This window comes from Magnolia sinica, chromosome 1 (assembly GCF_029962835.1).
Source record: "Magnolia sinica isolate HGM2019 chromosome 1, MsV1, whole genome shotgun sequence".
Taxonomy (NCBI): Eukaryota; Viridiplantae; Streptophyta; class Magnoliopsida; order Magnoliales; family Magnoliaceae; genus Magnolia; species Magnolia sinica.
The window spans coordinates 140,462,964-140,483,705 of NC_080573.1; the positions used below are offsets into that span (position 1 = coordinate 140,462,964).

Genomic DNA, 20,742 nt, shown 5'->3' on the forward strand with positions numbered 1-20,742 from the left:
GATAATCATATAATCATAATTTTTGGTTTACTATACCCCTAAAATCGTATACATAACTTGGACGATCTAATTTGAATTGATTTTGTTTCCTGTCTATAATTTATGAGTCATCTCCAGACGCATGCGTATCATCGTTACACTCAACCAAAGTATCAAAGCTTTTCTCTCGTAAAAAGGAGTGGTTTTCTTTCGTTTCTACGTGGGGAACTCCGTCGGATGTAACTTCGAGATTACCGCCCGGCCCGTATCTATTTCTAAATAGATTTCTGCTAACGTGCGCGCTGTTGGACGGAGGACGGTGCTTCTACATGAGGTCGTGATTCAACGACGGGCCTCTCATGTTCTTCCGAGGGGCGAACACGTGTCAGAGATCCGGGCTATTTATCAGGTAGCGCACAGTGTGACAATGACATATACCAAAAATAAGTACAGTGCACTGATCAATTGAGCCACACGTGCCTTGAATTTGGACCGTTGGACTTTGTTTTCCTAGCCGCCGGTTTCTCATGCAAAGTTTGACCTTGATGATCCTAGGCCACCATATTGTTTTGGTCCATTACATGTTGATGTATTCCTGATGACTGGCTTGGATCTCTAACACGTGTTGCTTAACCCACACGAGCGCCCCTATTGGAACCAGGGCGCATCACGGACGTAGATTGCCTGTGCACGGACTGAAAGTTCCTGTAGTCGAAAGCCATATATATGGGGCCCACAGAGATGCCCGTCACAAATCTACTCCGTACATCAATTTCACAAGACTGACATGAGTCCTTAAACCAGTAAGATCCAAAACTCAAGTGGGCTGGAGCCGATCATATTGTTTATATGCTATCCAAACGGTTCATGGGGTTATTACCACTCATATAAAGTGTAGCCCAAATATCATCCTGATACAAAACTTCTGTGGTCCCCACGGTTTCCAATGGTGGGCGTTCAACTCTGTTGTTTCGTGTGGTGTGTGGCCCACATGAGTTTTGGATCTTACTGATTTGTAGACTTATATTCTATTGTGGTCTTCAAAACTGATAGACGGGATGGATTTGTGACGAGTATCTCTGCGAGCCCCACACAGCTTCGGACTACGGGAACTTCCTCTACTCGGCAGTCTGGGATCATCTTTCAATGATCCGAACCGTTTATATGATGGACCACATCATGAATGAAGGAAATTCAGAAAACGAAATTGCTTAAATTCGAATATTTCAAACTTTTAATCATTTGACTTTTTCCCCGTAGAATATGGAGTCCTTTCGAGCTTTGAGTAATTACTAGAATATTATTGAGTCCGATCCAATGATAAGTCTCTTCGTATCCTACCGCAATACATACACCAAGGAATGTATTCTGGCGAACCTCTGCTCCGGAGTGCAGGTTAAGGTCGGACACAACGTGCTCACGCTAGTTTCATCCCTGTAGGCAATAAGAATGTCATTAATAAAGAAGATGAGAAGGTTGCTTTTTAACCGCATCCTCCTCGGGCAAGTAACCGGAATCTGAGGAGAATCCTAAAATGACGAAAATGCCCTCCGGCGTTTTCTGACCGCACACTCGAACCCACTTGATCTGTCAGTGCACTTTCCACTGTCGCCAAACATGAGATTTTACCACCGGAACAGAACACTGACACGTGACAACCTGAGCACAGCGAAGAGAGAGAGATAAGAAGTCGACACGTGGATGTGGACCCCAGTAACGAATGTACCCTTTGCACTGCGTCAAGGGCCAGGATTCACGTGACTCGAAGCTTGCCCCAGAGTTTTAACGACATGTGTGTTTATCTGACACGTGGCAAGTATGGACAATATGATTGATTCTAACCATCCTAATAGTGGGCCCCATTCTAAAGGAGACATGGCGCCCCATAATCAGATTGATAGTACGATACTATGATTAGCTGCTCCTAATTTGGACGGTACGGATTGAGCATGATCATGGGTCGTGATGCTCCTTATAAACAAAACACCTGAAAAAAGGATGCGGATTTGGTATTACCCCACCTGGGCTCTGAGGGGCCACCTTGATACATGGGTTTTATCTGCACCGTCCATCTATTTTGCCATATTATTTTAATGTACAAGCCCAAAAGTAAGGCAGAACTAAGCTCAAGTGAACCACACCACGAGAAGCAGGGTGATAATAACACCCCTCATTGAAACATTCCTCGGTTTCACCGTGATGGTTAATTGCCATTGAAAGGTCACATGAAACTGAATAAAAGGAAAACACAAATATCAGCTTAATCCAAAACTCATATGGCCCAAAAAAGTTTTAATTAGTAGCTGTTTAACCCCTACCATGTGGTCCACTTGAGCCTTGGATATACCTCACTTTTGGACCGATGTGATAAAACCGGTACATCGCGGTGGCCCCTCAGAGCTCTTGTCCATCCTAGCGAGGGACCGGCCCCACTGGTTCCCAATCCACGTCCCCTACTAACCCAACCTGCGTCCCCTGAAACATGGTAGTGCAACTTCTCTTCAATCTAGACCGTCCATCTGGCGGGCCATCAGTAGTACGGTTTACTCCTGGATTGCCGTCGGATGTAGTGTAAGAAGGAATCCATGCGATAGTATGAGACAGGAAATGAATACTATTTGGGTTTTCGGTTTGTAGTGGTGCCTATGATTTAGCGATCCAGACCATTGTCTCGTAGAAGTAGTGCCTATCATGTGGACCTCACCGTGTAGATTCTACTTCTAAAAGATAAATGCAGTTCACTCAATGGTCGTGCCATGATATTAGAAATAAGGGGACTGGTTAGAAAACTACGTTTGATTTTTTTTCACAAGTATACATTTGTTCAGTTAGTTGTGGGCCAGTTGACAAATGGACGGGCCTGATTCTTGTGATATGGAATCTAAATAATGGTACCCGTCTGATGGAAGGACTGGTTATTGCACCTGCCTTCCACATTGGCATATGTGGTGGCCACTGGCCAGTGCAGTAGCTGACCTGTCCTAGAGGCTTCGCCAAGCTCAAGGTCACAAATTGACATTATAACGTCTAGCTGCCATTCACAATTGCAGGTACCAACTAGTGCACATACATCATATGGTAAACATCTCCCACCGTTCATTGATGGCAGGCGGGAATCCCATGCACAGCAACCAAATCTGGAATTTGCTTATGATTCAGGTACAATGCCAACGGACAGTGGGAGATAACACAATTTTATGTGTACCAACTGGAATGCCGGATACATGATTAAATGGTAAAAACAGCACAATAGCCAACAAAGATACACAGATATGAACAAAACATGAGAACTGACAGAAGATCCATCGAGTTCCATTTTGGCTTTGGGTGAATCAGGGGCATTGATTGGGTTTTCATCCTTGTCTGATGAGGATGATCTAATGCTTTTCCTTTAGTACATTTCATGTAGAGTTTTCGTAGAGGAGCGGTTTAATATCACAAGAAGATAAGATGCTATTAATTGGTTTTGCCTGAAATATACTGCAACGTCCTTCATCAACAGAGTATTTTCTGCAACTTGGTATCTTTAATAATCAAAGCTTTCCCTGTTGTTGGAGTTGCTCCTGTCGAAATATACATAAAATCCAGCTTGAGAGAGAGAGAGAGAGAGAGAGAGGATGAAGAATGGTAGAAAATACCTGCTAGAAGCAGGCATGAAAGCAAACATCAAGATGAATCATGGGAAAATAGGAAAATAAACAGATCATATTTAGATCTCAAGTGGGTTTTCCATAACATGTGTAGCATGCCCAAATTAGATAAACCGTGCATGATGACATTTTACACCATCCCCGACTACTGCACTTGTCATCCAACTTCGAATCATACTATTTGAGTTCCTGTTGTTGGTGGTCCCAGAAGCAGAGGCTAGCTAATTTGGAAGGCTTGCTTTGGCATGCCCACCAAACTGCTGCCAACAAAGTGGGACCCACTGTGTAGTGTCCCTTGCTCAAAAAAAGGATGGTACAATCATCAGCTGGGCCATGAATGTCATTTTGGTGTGTTGGAGACAACTGTACATTCTTTCTCTAGATGTGTGGCCCACCTGATGATCCGATACCAAAATCTAAAGGGTGGGTCTCAAATGATCCATGGCTTGTATTTGCCACTTGTGGCTTCATTTATATGGGCGTGTAGGGACTGGCATGCAGAAATAGCAAACCCCTTGTCAAGCAACTGAGATCATTGTGCAATAGAATTAGCTGATTATAGTGGACCTGTTACTGACTTCTGTTACAAAGAAGGCATGGAATCCATATGGAACTCTATTAGGTAGCTCAACAACTGCAACCGGATCAGCTGACATTGTTTTCACATCAATTACATTGACTTCAGATTTCCTACAGTAATAAAAGTTGAAGAGAATTAACCAAGAATCATGCTCTTGTTAGTCCTTACAAAGAAAAACAAAGACAATTACAACAAAGATGATACTTTTGTCGAAGAAAATGGATATCATTGCTCATTATCCAAGTTATAATGTTATGCATGATAGACGGGCATACTCAACAATACATATCATTCATCAAATCTTAAGGGTATGTTTGGATGCAATGTCGAATATCATTTGCCTAACAACTAGGACTAGGAAATGACAAATTGTAATTTCCTTGGCCTTCTCATTGAGGGGTATTGGCTCCCAAAAAGAATGACCTGACAATCAAGCTGAACTTCAAAACACAACTGAATTCTAAGGGCTACTTGCTCATTACGAATACTAGGAAACTTCTTTGTCATTTCCATGTTATTAAACCGAGCAGTGGAAATGAAAATAATAAGGAAATAGCCCTCATATTCAATTCCATGCTTTATGGGACAGAATGTTGGGCAGCTAAGGAACATGTTTATAGGGTGAAGTGTAGCTGAAATGAGGATGTTGAGATGGATGAGGGGCAAGGTGAGGAAGGATAGAATCAGAAATGAATACATTCAAGGGAACTTAGCAGTAGCACCAATATGTAATAATACGAGGGAAGGTAGACTTGGATGGTTTCATCATGTGCAAAGGAGACGAAGAACTGCACCAGTTAGGAGTGTGATCACTATAAGGGCAAGGGGAAGGCCCAAAAGGACGTGGGTGGAGGTGGTAAGAAAAGACCTGATGACCTATGGTTTAATTGAGGATATGGTCCTTGATAGAGTGGAACGCAGAATAGGAGTCATGCAGCCAGCCCCAAATAGTTGGGACAATGCTTAGATGATGATGATGATTCCAATTCAATTATCATGTGCATCTGAATGCTGTGTAAATATCCGGAAGCTATCAGGAGACAATGCATATAGCTTTTCTCCAAATTTACCATGATAAACTGATTTTTCGCAGTCACAGAACCATCCCCACATCCAAAATTCTACTAACCACCCTCATGATTAGTATCAAACTGACACTTGGCAATAGTAAGGCAGGGCATATGGTATAAACATTTTGAATTTTTTATATTTGATTTTTGTGCCGGCTAGGGAGAAACAAATTAACTTCTATGGTTTAAAAATAGGAAAAGGAAAAGGAAAGAAAATAAAAATCACATAACCAACCCCTAATCTTAACACTATAATAAATGGGGACTCACAAACCTTTCTGCATTAGCAATTTCTAATGAAGTTGGGGACACTACTACCATTACTGCAAACGCATGAACAAATTTATATGCACATCTAAATGTACGAAAGAATATGCAGAAGTATTTTGTAGTTAGGGGCATTTACACTTACATGCACACAGCATATATACATGTGCGCATGAATACTGACATAGAAATTAGAGGATCATCAACCCAAGGCTCTGCACAACAATACTCATGTTTCATTACCGACAGGTGGGGCCATTGTTTCAGTAATCCAGATCATCGGTCTATTACATCCCACCAGTGTTCGAAGAATCGGTATCGCTACAAGTTTCTCTGGTCGGGGATATGGAAACAATATCGATATTGCCAATAATATTGTTGATAACCAGAAATGCGGGGGAGCATGGGGAAAATGGTGGACTTTTTCAGTGAAACTTCGGGATATACTAAAATACACATATTTGCATATTTAGGAAGAAGAAATTGCAAAAAGAATACAGAGATAATAAGTTTTCATTTAATGGAGGCCTAAAAGCATGTGTTGTCGTAAGAAACCAATCCAACCATCCCTTCCATCCTATCTATCCATCCAACTTTCCATCCAAATATCTATCAATATTTCACAATATCGACAACACAATATTTCGCTAAGAAATCATCGATAATCAGAAAGGAAACAAAAGATTGTGGTCTCGATATGATAACGATAATATTGTGATATGATAGATATTATCATCAGTGTTCGAAACATCGTTATCGCGTTATGTATCGCATCCGTAGGATACAGATACATATCAGTTATCGCACGAGATATATCGTTTGTATCGGGTAATTTATCGCACTTTTTGGGAAACATTGGGAAACATTGGGAAAATGGTTTAATTTTTCAATAAAACTTTAAGCCTTGTTTGAAAAAGACCTTAATACACACTTTTAAATGATAACATCACGAGAAAGAAGTGCCCCTACTAGGTTTCCTCTATATAGGGTCTTAAGTTGTGCGTTGTCTAACTGAACTAAAGTAACTATATTCAAATTGAATACATAACATTTAAGAGTTTATGTGATGATCATTTCATCAAACACTGCTAAATACTTCGAAATTAGTCTCAATTGACAGCTGGTTGAAGGGAAATTTCGAAAAGAAAAATAATATTTTAATGACTTTTTATTAATTTTTAATTAAAAATGATTTTTATTTTTTGAAAATTGACAAGGACTTAAAAAATCAGTAGATCAGCCCTCACACATGCTTGATTTCATGTTTAGAGTGCAACATTGCAAGTAATTTGGGAGAAATTAGGGATATTTTGAAATTTCCCCAATTTTTCCCAAATCTGACCACCTATATTCAAATTTCGAAATTATAGTGTATGTGATAATCATTTTATCAAATACTCCTAAATACTTCGAAATTAGTGTCAACTGACAGCTGGTTGAAGGAAAATTTCAAAAAAAAAAAAAAAAAAAAACACGGAGAACAAGAAGAACCAATGTATATCGAAATCAAAGCTCCAATTCCATGATTTTTTTATTTTTATTTTTTCTGTGCAAAACATGAAGAACCAATGGATTTGTAACCATTTGACACTAATTTAACATAATTTCAATGAAAAAAAAAAAGATCATAAACACTGAATCAAACATGTGGGATATATCGACACTACCAGTGCATTTTGTATCGCACAAGTGGGATACAAGATATATCGTAGGATATATCAGCTGATATCGTTAATATTTAAAACATTGATTATCATCAACAATTTGAACACTACATATAATCACGCACCCATTAAAAAAATTGAAATGCTAAGTTTTTTAATAAACAGAAATTTGGCAATATCGATACATGAACGATACTATCGAAATATCGCCAATATAATGGTGATATAAGCGACACCTAGAATTTACATAGTAAAAAACATTGGCAATATCAATACATTGGTGATGCTTAATGATACAACGCCAATATGTGGAATTTCTGAGATTACTGGTGTTATCGGTATTGCTAGCAGTGTCATCAGTATCGTCGAGCTAGAGATAGGGATAATATCAGGGATACTCCTACCAATGCATCCCACTGTGGATATCTTAGCCACGAATCTTGGGGCTCTTTCCGTTGAACGTAGATCATTGTTATGTTTTCCTTAATCATCAATTCTTAGGCCAAAAAGAAAAGGTTAGAATTGTCGTACTAAATTTTTTGCCATTGTCCAACTGTGTGATACAATATTCAATGGTTTAGGTTACTAAGCCATGGGCAACACCGATTAGCATAGAGCCAAAGAATATTGTAAAAGGCCTCAAGTTAAGGATCCTATAATTCATCATTCTATGTATATATGTGCAAATATGCATGCACATATGCAGATAAGCATACAAATCTAAATGCATATTGTATTTGTATGTATGTGTAAGAATATACAGAACTATTAAATGATTTATTAGTACACCATGTATATACGTAATTATTAGATGATGCCTGGTGCCTTTAACAGCTAGTTTCAGGGAAAATAGCCACCTATTGAAACGTCACAAAGATCCTGGTTTTGAAAAATTACGGCAAGCCACCATGTATTTTTGTAATTTTAATGCAAGGGCATTTTCACACCGGGCTTGAGTGGGGATGCCTGTGGGATGCAAGGGCACACTTGGGGTGGGCGGCCCGTGTGAGGAAGGTGGCCCGTGTGAGGCGGTACCCATGTGATGTGGGGCCCACGAGGGGGGTTCAACCAAGGTCCTAACCCATGGGATGTGGGGCCTGGGTTATGAGATAAAGGGATTAATTCATCATGCTCTATCAGTTTGAACTTTTAGAGCAAGTGGTTAATTGTCATGTATCAAATTTTCTACAAAGATGTGTACAAGGGTGTTTTTATATGTAAGAACAGCTTGGAGTGATACTGATGAGTTCCCAGTAGCAGTGGGCCTTTATTAGGGTTAGCAATAAGTCCTTTTCACTTGTTATGGATGAATTAACCGCTAGTTCCTTGGATGAGGCCCCGTGGTGTATGCTTGTGGATGATATGGCACTAGTCCACAAGTATACGGAGGCAACAAATGCTAAATTGGAGGTTTTTGGGAAGGCTCCAGTGTAGGATTAAAAATTAGCAAAACCAAGAAAAGAATACTTGAAATGCAACTTTATTGAGAACCTTTATAGAGGCAAGGCTAAAATTGATGGTCAGAAGATTCCTCAAACAAATGTGTTTCTTTACCTTGGCTCTACTTTTCAAAATGATGGGGAGATTGAGGAGAATGATTCCAACATAATTAAAGCCGTGGAGAGGTGCTTCTGGAGTAATATGTGATACATGAAACTTAAGGGAAATTTTATAATGATAACTATTCAACCATCTATATGGGACAAAGTATTGGGCAATTACAAAACAGTATAATTAGAGTTTTGAGTGTTACAAAGATGAAGATGAGGAGATGCCTGTGTGGCAATACGAAGGATAGAATTAAGAATGAAGATATCTGAAGTAGCTAAGTAGTAGTCATAATAGGAGATCAAATGGGGAGCATATTGAGATTGTTCGGTCATGTGCAATGAAGAGTGGAGAGAGCTCCAATAGTGGTGGTTGGTGAGGATTAGGGTTGAAGGATCAGGAAAGAGGATGACAGGACAACCCAAAATGACTTCGATAGAGGTGGAGTGAAGCAAAATGAAGATAACTTACCGAGGATAGAGCGTTAGGATTTACTAGTGAAATAGAATTTGTAAAGGAAAGCCCAAATAACTGGGACAAGGCTTTGACCATGATGATGAAGACATGTATTAATGTCTTTCCTGACTGTGATTTGCATAATTGTCACTACCAAGTCTGCCATCATATGCCCAAAATTCCAACAATGTGCATTACAATCCAGGTGAGGCACATACCCCAAGTCATCAATCATACCCAATGATGTGATCAAAATGTTGGAAACATCATTATGTTCGCATGTTGTGATAACCATTGTTTGAATTATCTTCGATATTATCAAAATATCTCTGATATTATCATTATCTCTAGCTCGGCGATAACGATAACACTGGTAGCAATACCGATAACACCGGTAGTATTCGAAATTCCATACATCAGCAATGTATCGCTAAGTATCGCCAACATATCGATATTGCCAGTATTTTCAATTGTGTAAATTCCAAGCATCGCTTGTATTGCCAATGCATTGATATCACCAATATTTTTTATTGTGTAATGACGCTTGTATCACAAGTGTATCGGCGATATTTCAATAATAGCACCAATGTAGAGATATTACCGAAAGTTTGTTTATAAAAAAAATATATATTTCAAATTTTTTTATGAGCACATTGTTGTATGCAGTTTTCAATTTATCGTTGGTAATATTGATAATATCTCAATATTATCATTATCGCAATATACTTGATATCAAGACCATAATCTTTCATTTTGTTTCCAATTGTTGATGATTTCTTGGCAAAATATTATGAGTTGTTGATATTCTGCAATATTGATGAAAGGTTGGATGGATGATTGGATGGTTAGATGGGATCGTTAGGATGGTTAGATTGTTTCTTACAACAACACATGCTTTTAAGCCCCCATTAAATGAAAACTTATTGTGTATACGTTCTTTTTGCAAATTTTTTATTCCTAAATATGCAAATATGTGTATTTTAGCATCTCTTGAAGTTTCACTGAAAACTCTACCATTTTCCCAGTTTTCCCGCATTTCCGGTGTTATCGATGATATCGATATTGTTGCCATATCCCCGATACTTCAAACACTGGTGATAATTGCCCCTAATTTATGACAAACATCTATAGAATTAGTAATGATGATGATAATGACTACGACGAAGATGACGTGACAATAAATTTTCCAGTGGTGATGGTGAGAGGAAGAAGTAATAGTTACCCAGTGTTCTCATCATGTACGAAAAATATCGAGTAGCCATCGTCATCTTCTAAAGTGATACCAAGCTTACGAGGAACAAATATCGCCTCTGAACCAAATCTTCCAGCTCCCAACTCAAAGATGCCTAGAATGTTTCCTCCAACTTCAAGCTTTGATTTCCCAACCTCTGGTTCCGCATGCAAATCAAACTTGATGATGCCTTTGACCTTTGTAATGTTGTCAATGGTTCCATAGACAAACCGTTGTTTCCTGAATTTATGAAAGATAATAAATAACTTGAGTCTTCAACAAAGTTGTGAACACCCAAAGGATAACAAGGACACCATTGATTTTTTTAATTTTTTTTTAAAAGGATTCTTTTGAAACATTCTAAAATGGCTACAATACACCAGCATCTTGATAGTGTATCTTATCGATGAAAAAGAAAAGAAAAGATACTACCGTATCAAAATGGTGCACTAATTGACAAACCACTCCCAACAGAAAAGAAGTCACTGCAAAAGATACCAATTGTTGGGTACTTCTAGAAACACGAAATGAACTTCCCAATTGAGAGATGTTTTGGTATTTAATGTGAAATGTACATTATAATAAGCATTCAAATCCAAAACCTTGGCCACATCATGTGAAAACAAATGAATTACCCCATTGAAAGGATGACTTCATGAATTTCTTATTATTAGCAATGGTAGTGATAAAAGAATGTAATAAACAATTGCAGGACTGCTTGACAATCTAGAAGACAAGTGGAACTACAAACTATAGAAATTGAAGTTAACGGGTCCTTGTGTATCAAGCTTCTTTTGCAATACTGTCTGCTAGAAATAAGAAGTGAGTTTTATCATTATCCCCTTCAAATGGTTTCAAAATCCAAGTTCTACCACATTGCCTACATTGAAAGGTTAAGGAATAAAGGCATACCTGCCAGTGTAATTCTCATTAATCCGAGGAAAATCTACAGTTGATACTGATAGCTGCTTTTGTGTAGCAACACCAGTTTTCATGTTGAATCGCATTTCATATCTGGCACAAAAGAAAACAAAGAAAAGTTAGAAACACCGGTGAACAATGTCGTCAACAATAATTAACCAATGGTCAGAATTGCATACAACTCATTTTTGAAGTTTTCAAGCTTCTCTTTCACAGTTCCGCTGACCATGTCCAGATCAGGATTCTCAAGTCGACAAGTGATCAAAACAATTTCATCTCCTCCTCCCAAGCATTAGCTAGTAAAAGAAAGCAACTGAAAATATTAGAAAAGACACCCAAAGAACACCAAGTATTTTCCTATTTCATGAAATAACAAACACATGTTGAAGAAATTGATACCAGTTCCATAGTAACTGAAAATAATCAACAGTTCGCCCTGTGAAGTGGCAAAACCATGAGTATGCCATGGTATTTTGACTGAGGATGCATTAAGGAGTCATTTGGTGATGCAAGCTAAATGCTAGATGTCAATGGATGGTTCTCAATGACTTGATTGACCATTCCAAAAACTCTCACCAGCGAGCAAAATGTTATATCCAGCATCAGGTGTTGGAGAATTTAAAAATAAAATAAAATAAAACTATTCAAGTCGAGAGAACAATATATGCATCCATGTAACCTGACATTGAATGCCATGGGATTCATCAGCATATGCAGTATCCTACATGGATCTACATGGTTGTTCTGCACCAGACCGAACATTGAAGTGTGTGGGTTCAAATCTTGACGAGGTTTGTTCATGCCACAGAAGAGTTGAGATTAATATTTCATAAGCAGAATGCGCAAGAAATATTTAGAATCAGAAACCCCAACAGAACTGTGTGTTCTGTTCTTGTGGCTCGCTTTGTAGTCCAAAAGGCATTGGCAGTCTAGCAACCTGAACTCGAAGGATAATATCAAAACAATGAACCAATTAACCTTCTTTTTGTGACCTTAATTGTGCATGTGAAATTAGTAGGCATACAGAATAGAATGGAAAATCACCAAACCAAAATGACTGACAAACTTCGTAAAAAAACAGCATTGACTATGGCTAAGTGAATTCAGTTTGACTGACCCACCAAGAAGAATTTTACGAGCACTAGGAACTAAATACTATTACATCAACATTCTTTATATCTTCTCCTCCGTCCGTGTCAGGGAATGTTATTTCTCTAAGATAACATTCATATATGCACATATGCATCCATCTTGTTTCCAATAAAAGAAATTCTTTTGTTTCTTGCAATCATCAATAATTTAAGCATAACCAATAAAAACATGTGTCGAGGTAATGCAAGCCAGCCAATAAAATAAGTCAATTAAAGTGTTAAATTCAAATCACTGATAGATGACAAACAGATCTTGACTGTGGCAAGATACAAAAAGATGCCAAAGGTAACCGAGTGAAAACAAAAAAACAAAAAACAAAAAAAAAAAACCAAAACAAAACAAACTCTCCCCACTAATGAACAAGATTGAAGAATGAGAGCATGCTACAAAGGACTAGCAATAAAAGCAAACATGTGGGACCCCTCAGTGCCTAGGCCAATTAACCCTGATTGACAGAACATATATGATTATTAAGCTAAATGCACATCAAGCATAGTAAGATAGAAATGTTTCCTGGGACATTGTTGTTGTCCTGTTACAGGAAAAGAAAGAAAAGCTCACCATTATGGAAGATAAAGCAATTTGGAAGCTCAAACCATCTGATTTGAAGCTCATCTTTTGCATATCGTGGGATTACACCAAAGCGAGCTTTCTTTGTTGCATCAAATGAGAAGATTAGCTTCCCACCCTTCACCATTTCCTGTAAATAGGAGTAAAGCATCACAAAGAATTCTAGATAATGTAATGGAACTAGCTTCTCAACTATTGATTGCTCCAAACATTAATAAAAGGCGTGTATATGTAATAACAATCTAGTCAGAAAGTGGTTGATTCTGTGAAAATCATCAAAGACTCCTGAATGAGCTCTGCACAATCTCTTTTGCAGAATAAACAGGGCTACATAAGTTCCAGTAGGGTAGGTGATCAAGCCTCGTTCGGTACCATGACCAAAAAAAGGGGGTGCTTTGGCCAATTTCATCCACACAGATAACTTCTATGACATGGATTTACACAAATAAACTAAATTTCCCATTACTCAATGAACTAAATGAAAGAATGCTATATGCACCACTAAAAACCATCACTGATATGATAACTAACCGCTTCTTGCAACAGTGAGCTGCTCCATGCTCTTGCAAAAACAATTACTAATGTTATAGTAAAAAGAAAATCTAGTGAAAAACCATTCACTGAAAGCTTCTCACCCAAAAAATTTGGCCTTTGAACGTTTTTGGAAGTTTGCTATTTTTAATGATGAGTCTTCTCATTCGTGTAACTCAAAAGCGATATTCCAATCGAGATTCAGTAGTTTGAGGAAACTTTCGTAATAAAATCATAGACTGGTTATAGTACCTTTGGTCGGAAGTACAGAGGCAGATCCATGAAGAGTGCGTAGTTTTCAGTGATGGCAAAGTCATGCATCATGACAGGTTCTGATATTGTTATTGGTACTCGATCAAGCATGATGCCATCCTTAGTAATTACTCAATAAGTGACATACGGTAGATTAAGTGAATAACCAAAGGTAAACATCTCATCTGCATCCAAAATTATTACGTGTGAGTGTTTTTTTTTTTTTTTCCACAGTACTGTTTAAGAAACAAATTTGTTCCCTACAGTGGGTTTTACCAGTAAAAGGGTCGACTTTTGGGTGAGCAGTGAAAGAATGAGACAATCTCTTGTCATAATCCAACATCCCGAGTGTTTGCAGATCACCATCTTCCAGAACTCTAAGGATATCTGCAGAATGCAATAGGGAAACTTATGATTTATTCTTTGTATGGTAGCGTTGCAGGGGTGAAATGTTTGATGTAATCAGTAAATAGACATCTTTTTTCACAGAATTAAATTGCCACTAGATTTCAATAAGCTCATGCATGACATTCAACAGACTGAAATGATAATTATGTGTACAGTAATGCAGAACTACAAGGAGTGGCTATGTTTACCTTGTTCTACCCAAGTAAGAAACAATGATAATATCCAAAAATGGATTCTTATGAGTTATGAATAAGGATAGAACAGCTTCTTCAGTGGATAATACTTCCAAAATCAAGATAAAAGGAAACACTTATACAGAGTTTTTGTACTTCTTAAAAAGAAAAGAAAAAAGAAGGAAAAAAAAAAAACATAAAAGGAAATAACCCATGAGTTAAAACTCGAAAAACTTAAAAATTTGTAGACAAGACCCTGTTTCTGGAATTCTGGTTCCGACAAACTTCATAGGACTCTTTGATAGACAAAATTAACCATCCATCATAAATTCCGGGACCCAATTCGTCAGATCCACCGTTCATCGGATCCATAACACCCCAATGGACAATCAGCTTCAAAATCACACAATTTAATTAATTAACCAGTAAATCAGCAATTATATTTCATTTAGATACCTCTAGGAACCCTAAGAACCATTGATGATCGAATTTAGAAATGATCTAACCATCGGATTGATGGGAATCAACAATAAAACTCAATTTTCACTAAGTGTGGCCCACTTAGTCATTGAATTCTGTTCAATTGTGGACCTGTGGTGTAGATTGACCGGATCAAACAGATGATGAGGCCAGATTTCGGATTTGAACCATGAATCCACCACTAAGTCAATCAATGTGTGCACTAGCAGGCGTGCAACCGCAATCCGTTGAACCCGACCAGGGGGTCAAACTGGGTTTGACCCGATGCCAAAGGAAGAAAATCTTCTTCTTTCTTTCCGTTTTCCCGCCAGCAACAGACCATGTCCATTCGTTGGAAATAGGGCCCACCATCAGCACCTATATAAGTGATCTGAACTGTCCATCTTGTAGAGATGGAGTTTCTGACCAAAACTTGATAAAATGCACACGTGCATGCACACAATCTTGGGTGCAAGCACAGTGAGTGTGGCTGTTTTCCTGAAAACAGGATTCCGTTTTCTAGCTACTTCACTGGTGATCCATGTGGGGAAGGATCCTACAAATCTCAGACTTCGTTTCGTTGAATTGCAGCCCTCCAAACTGGGGTTTTCCCAGCTACGCAAGGGAAGCAGCAGAATCATTTCTGTTAAGAGAATGGTGGCCCTGGGAGAGATCAGAGCCGTCCGTGGGCTCTTCCAATCAATCCTAGATGTCCAAATAAATTCTGAGAGGTAGCCTAGAAGCTTCTCTCTTATTGCGTTAGGGTTTCCTTCGGGGAGGCTTTAGCTAGGGCAAGAAGTTGTGTGTGGCGAGGTAGATTTGAACCCATCAAGAAAATGGGGCTGTCTACCCAAATGTCAGCCCAACAAGGTCCCTCTGGTTAATCTGGCCCATTTACAACCACCCGATCAGAAGATAATGGGCCCGACCAAGATTCACCATTGATTAATCGATCATCTTCTGCAATAAGCATCATCACCCACTGTTTATGTTCGGACTCGATTGTTTGATCAAAGACGTCCAAGGGGTGGCCCATTCCATCAGAAATCAATCCTGGTATACTGATCGAAGTCATGCAATCATATTTAGATGCGATCAGAGAGTTTTATCCGAGTTCGCTCGGATTATTATCTAAACCTATAACTAATCTCTTAATTAGTTATCGAAGCACCTGGACGGGGGCCCTGGATCTATAAAAGGCCTCTTCCCATTAGGGCAAGCCCTTTCAAATTCCTAAAATCCGGAGAAAAGAGAGTTGAGAGTGGGTCTGAGTCTCATGCCGCACAAGTTGACTCAGACATTGGTCACACCACATAGAGCTTTGGGGCAGTAAATCCCACCAAAATCTACAAAGTACATAAAAACGACTTCTTCTTCTTCTTCTTCTTCTTCTTCTTTGCCTTAGGAGAGTATCAAAGCATGCATGCATGCATGCATTGGGTGTCCTCAACCCATCATAGTGGGCCCTAAATGCAATCTGGAAGATTTTAATGGTGGACGTCCCATCCTTCCCTCTCATGTGGTCCATCTGATGATTAATCAGGCTATTTTTTTTAGGGTGGGGACCATAGGAGAGCATTAAGGAAAGCACATGATGGACAAATTGGAACTACCATACACCACTACGGGCCCCATATATCACGAGTGTGTGTCAACCATGGTGTTTTACTATGTATAATGTCCTTTTATCTATAAAGACTTTAAACATGGTTTTTTGCCAGATTTCATATTATAACTAAAAGTTTTAATGTGTTTACATCCTATAAAGCCTTTACAAGCAAATGCAGGTATCCAAACAGCTCCCACAATCTAATTACCTGTAATCCTTTTACAACTTATGGATTTTACTAGTGTCCAAACGACCCCTTAGTCGGGAATGAAGTGGTTTGGTCCCCTCCTTGTCAAAGAAACCTAAGGATGAGGAAGTTGAGGAGTTTGTCAGGCTTCTAGAGCGCCTTCGCCATTGTTTGCCAACAAGAGAAGAACCTTGCAGTGGTGTGGAGATTGGTTCTATTGGCCGTGATGTGGGTGATTTGGGGGGGAAAGAACGGGAGATGCTTCCATAATGAGTCAACCACAGCAGGGAAGATGTCTTCTAAGCATAAACTCCTGGTGACGGAGTGGATCACTAGTATTAAGTCCCTAGAAGATTGTAAACTTTCTTCTTCTTTTTTGGAATCAGATGTAGCTTTGTAATTTTTTGCAACATCTCGGCTATTTCAATAATATCTTGGTAATTTTTCAAAAAAAAAAAAAAAGGAGAAGAAGAAGGAAAGAAAGAAAACCAGAAGCACTCTAGAAATAACAATAGGGTGAACAACAAGAAGACTTACAAGGCTTATCAGCTTCTGAGAGTGCCAAAAGTTTACCATGATGATATATGAGGGCTGTATTACCTGGCATAGGGTTATAACAATCAGTTCATTTCCAGCATGCATCATGCGTAAGTTTGAAAGAAGATTATGGATGGATGGAAGAATGCTTTTGAAACTTTAGTAGGTATGTAACAATTATTCTAGGATGCTGCAGTGAAAGAGAAAACAAGTGATAAACTATCATTATGGGCACAATTAACAGGCTTACCTGTCCCTGTTCCATATGAGACATCCAGAACTTTCAGTTTTGCTCGAAGAGTTTTCATGTTAACCATAAAAAGCCCAAACAATCCCTTAAGGTCACCAATCTACAGGGGGGGAAAAAAAAAATTACTGTGATTATGCAAGTTCAAAGCATTCTTCACTTAGTCACAGTTAGTCAAGATATATTAATCCCAGGTGGATTGAGTCCAGAACTTAAGAATTCCTTCTAGTATTCTGATGGTGCTAAATCATGATTTCCCACTATCATAAGCAGCAAAACAGCTGAAATAGGGAAGAGAAAGGGAGCAATATGTGACTAGTGTACCTTCATAAATTTTGCCCCTCCAAAGTATTCTTCTTGCTTAAGGCGTGAAGTCTTTACATAACGTGAAACATAGGTACCTCTTCCATCTTTGATATGCATCCCAAGAATCATTCTGTAACATTATAAGGATATCATCAACATTTTTAGTTATTATGCTACTTATGATCACATGATTCAAAAAGTAAAAAGGAATGAAGGATGCAAGAAGATAAATAGATAATACAAGCCATAAGAAGAGAAGAAAATCATTCGACATAATCTGGTTGAAACAAAAAGCGCACAAGAATGCAAATCTTTCTAATTGACCTCAGATCCTTATCATCCACTAGGGGCTCGTTTGGGAGCTCGTAAATGGAGGTAAATGGGAAATGGAATTAAAGGTAAATAAATTGAGAGTAAATGGCTTACTCAGTTGTGTTTGGAAGGGAGTAAATGAAATGTATTTGAAATCCAAATATTCTGTTTGGATGGGAGCAAATGGGAGGAATTGGAATGCATTGGAATTTTTCAACATGTTCTTAGGAACATATGTGATATCCCAAATCAGCTATATTATCTCAAATTGGTGTACATATGTGATATTTAATAGAATGATTGTAATAAGCCCATTGATATATATACTTTAGCCAAAAATAAGAAAATTTTGAGCCTCGAGTGGGCCACAAACATAAGGATCACAAACAAGCAACTTGCCAACGCTTTTTAACCAGCCATTTAGATGGCAACCTTTCGACAGTTTGGATCATTCTATTGGTGTGATTTTAGTGATGTAGCTAGTAATTGAATTGTTTCAGAGTATCATTAGCATCCCATGTGTATGGCAGACATGTGCATAGCGCCACCTTTGTTTACCCATGTGACTCTTGAAGGGAGCTCAAAAGGCATTTCACCCCATTTACTTCCAAATCCTCCATTTACATGCCCATGTGCTCCCATTTCATTTCATTTCCATGCAGTTACTTCCATCCAAACACACCTCGAAAACCATTTACCTCCATTTTCTCTCATCCAAACAGCCCCTAGAAGAAAATTCTTGGAGAAGTTTCAATCATACTCATACAATTATGAACCTGGATCTTAGCCATCAGATTAAAATAAACAAAAAGAAAAGAACGAAGACTTTTTTAGGCTTAATATAAAGAATGTGATAAACTGATATTAACGCTGGCCAGTCATTTACCTTGTGTTGAGAATTACAAATATTTTACTGTCGTTATTGTGTTTATGTTTGTTATGTTATTGTTTCATGAGTTCAATCCCACATTGGTTGGATTCCCCTATTTACCCACAAGGGCTAAAGTCATCTAGTCTAACATCTAAGCCAGTACCACATAGCACCATGTGCACTTGGAAGCACTATATGGCAAAACTGCCCCAACTCTCCTCTAAGACAAATAGTCATTTCGCTTCTTGTTTTAGTTTTCTATACATGCTACCAGAGTAGGTTTGATCACGTTTGATTTTGTATGTTGAGTCTTGTTTGTCTCATTATGATTTCTTCAAATGCATGCTCTATGCATTGCCACTCTATTGGATCTTTCCACATCAGAGTTTTTGAATAAAATAATTTTTTTTTTTAAAAAAAAAAAAACAATTTGGTTTGGTTATGTTTGAGTTTCCTTGGCATGCTGGCCATTCTTAGTACAACCCATTCTACACAGCACCTGTGAAACCTTCAACAATATGGCGGGCCCAACATCACCCAATTCAATTATGTGTCTATTAAGGTCCCTTGATATACATTGATACACCATCCTCTATCGGCTCGAGCTTTTAGAGAAAGTGGTTGTTTGACATGGTATCAGAGCAGAAGGTTAAGTGTTCAAACCCTGGGAGCAGCAAATATGCTTCTGTTAATATATTCTCCCACAGGGGGCAAGCCCAGCCTATTTATGGTGTGAGTGTGAGTTTTCCTCCACCCTTGCCCAGTATGTTCCCGTGAGGAGCTCCACCCCGCACCGGATGGGATGCTCAACCTGGGAGATTATGTTATCAGGCTGCTCATCATGACATAACTGACACGCAGTATTTTGAACAAATTGGAACTTTATTCGTGGATCTTTTCTAAGATTACAGTGCCTCAATCATCCATTATGATATGCAGTGTACTTCACCCATTTGTTGTACACTGTTGCACCCAGGTCTTCATATGTCATTGCCACCTCTTACTCATTGGGTCTAAGAGGATTTTGCATATGGGTGACATTCTGATAGCAGCATGGTTCTTAAGCTCTGTCATGGATCATTGTTTCTGGAAAAGAATCAAATACATTGAAAGCAACAAGCTATAGTTTCAAGATCTAAAATCCTACCAAGATGAATTTGGGGGTGTTGAGAACATGAACTCAATATTTAAGTAAATAACATTATTGTGTTTTGTTTTCCCAAAAAAGAGTCACATATATTGAAAGCAAAGGCTCAAGCTATAGTTACAAGACCAAAAATCGTACAATGTTGAGTTTGGGGGGTGTGGAGAATAAGAAATCAATATATAACTAAATATCATTATTGTGCTTATGTCTGTTATTGCTCTGGGAATTTAGTCCCACATTGTATAAGTATTGAGCGAGCGTAATGACTCCATCTATCCAGATGGCCTTAAGTCATCTTATTGTTTTTCTTTTGTTTACACCTTGCAACAAAAGAACTTAATCAAGGAAATACTCAAATTTTCAAGTAATACTACCAGCCTTTGGATTGTCTCCAACTCACATGAGCATATCATCACTTAAAAAGATATTCATGGCAAGTTCTTAGACAAGGGCAAGGAAAAGGGGGTGTAAATATTACTTACCTTGGCAACACTTGCTGATTCAAATATCTGATGTAATCTATTGACCTATTTAACACCTTCACCAACAAAGAAGTTGCCCTTCAACTGTTTAAAATTAAAAAATAATAATAACTAATTAATTAATTAAAAATCT

General features: G+C 38.3%; 1 pseudogene; it reads right to left on the reverse strand.

Moving 5' to 3' along the window:
* Positions 1 to 3,270: 3,270 nt before the first annotated feature.
* Positions 3,271 to 20,742, reverse strand: part of LOC131221276 (carotenoid 9,10(9',10')-cleavage dioxygenase-like) — a 33,039-nt pseudogene continuing 15,567 nt past the window's right edge.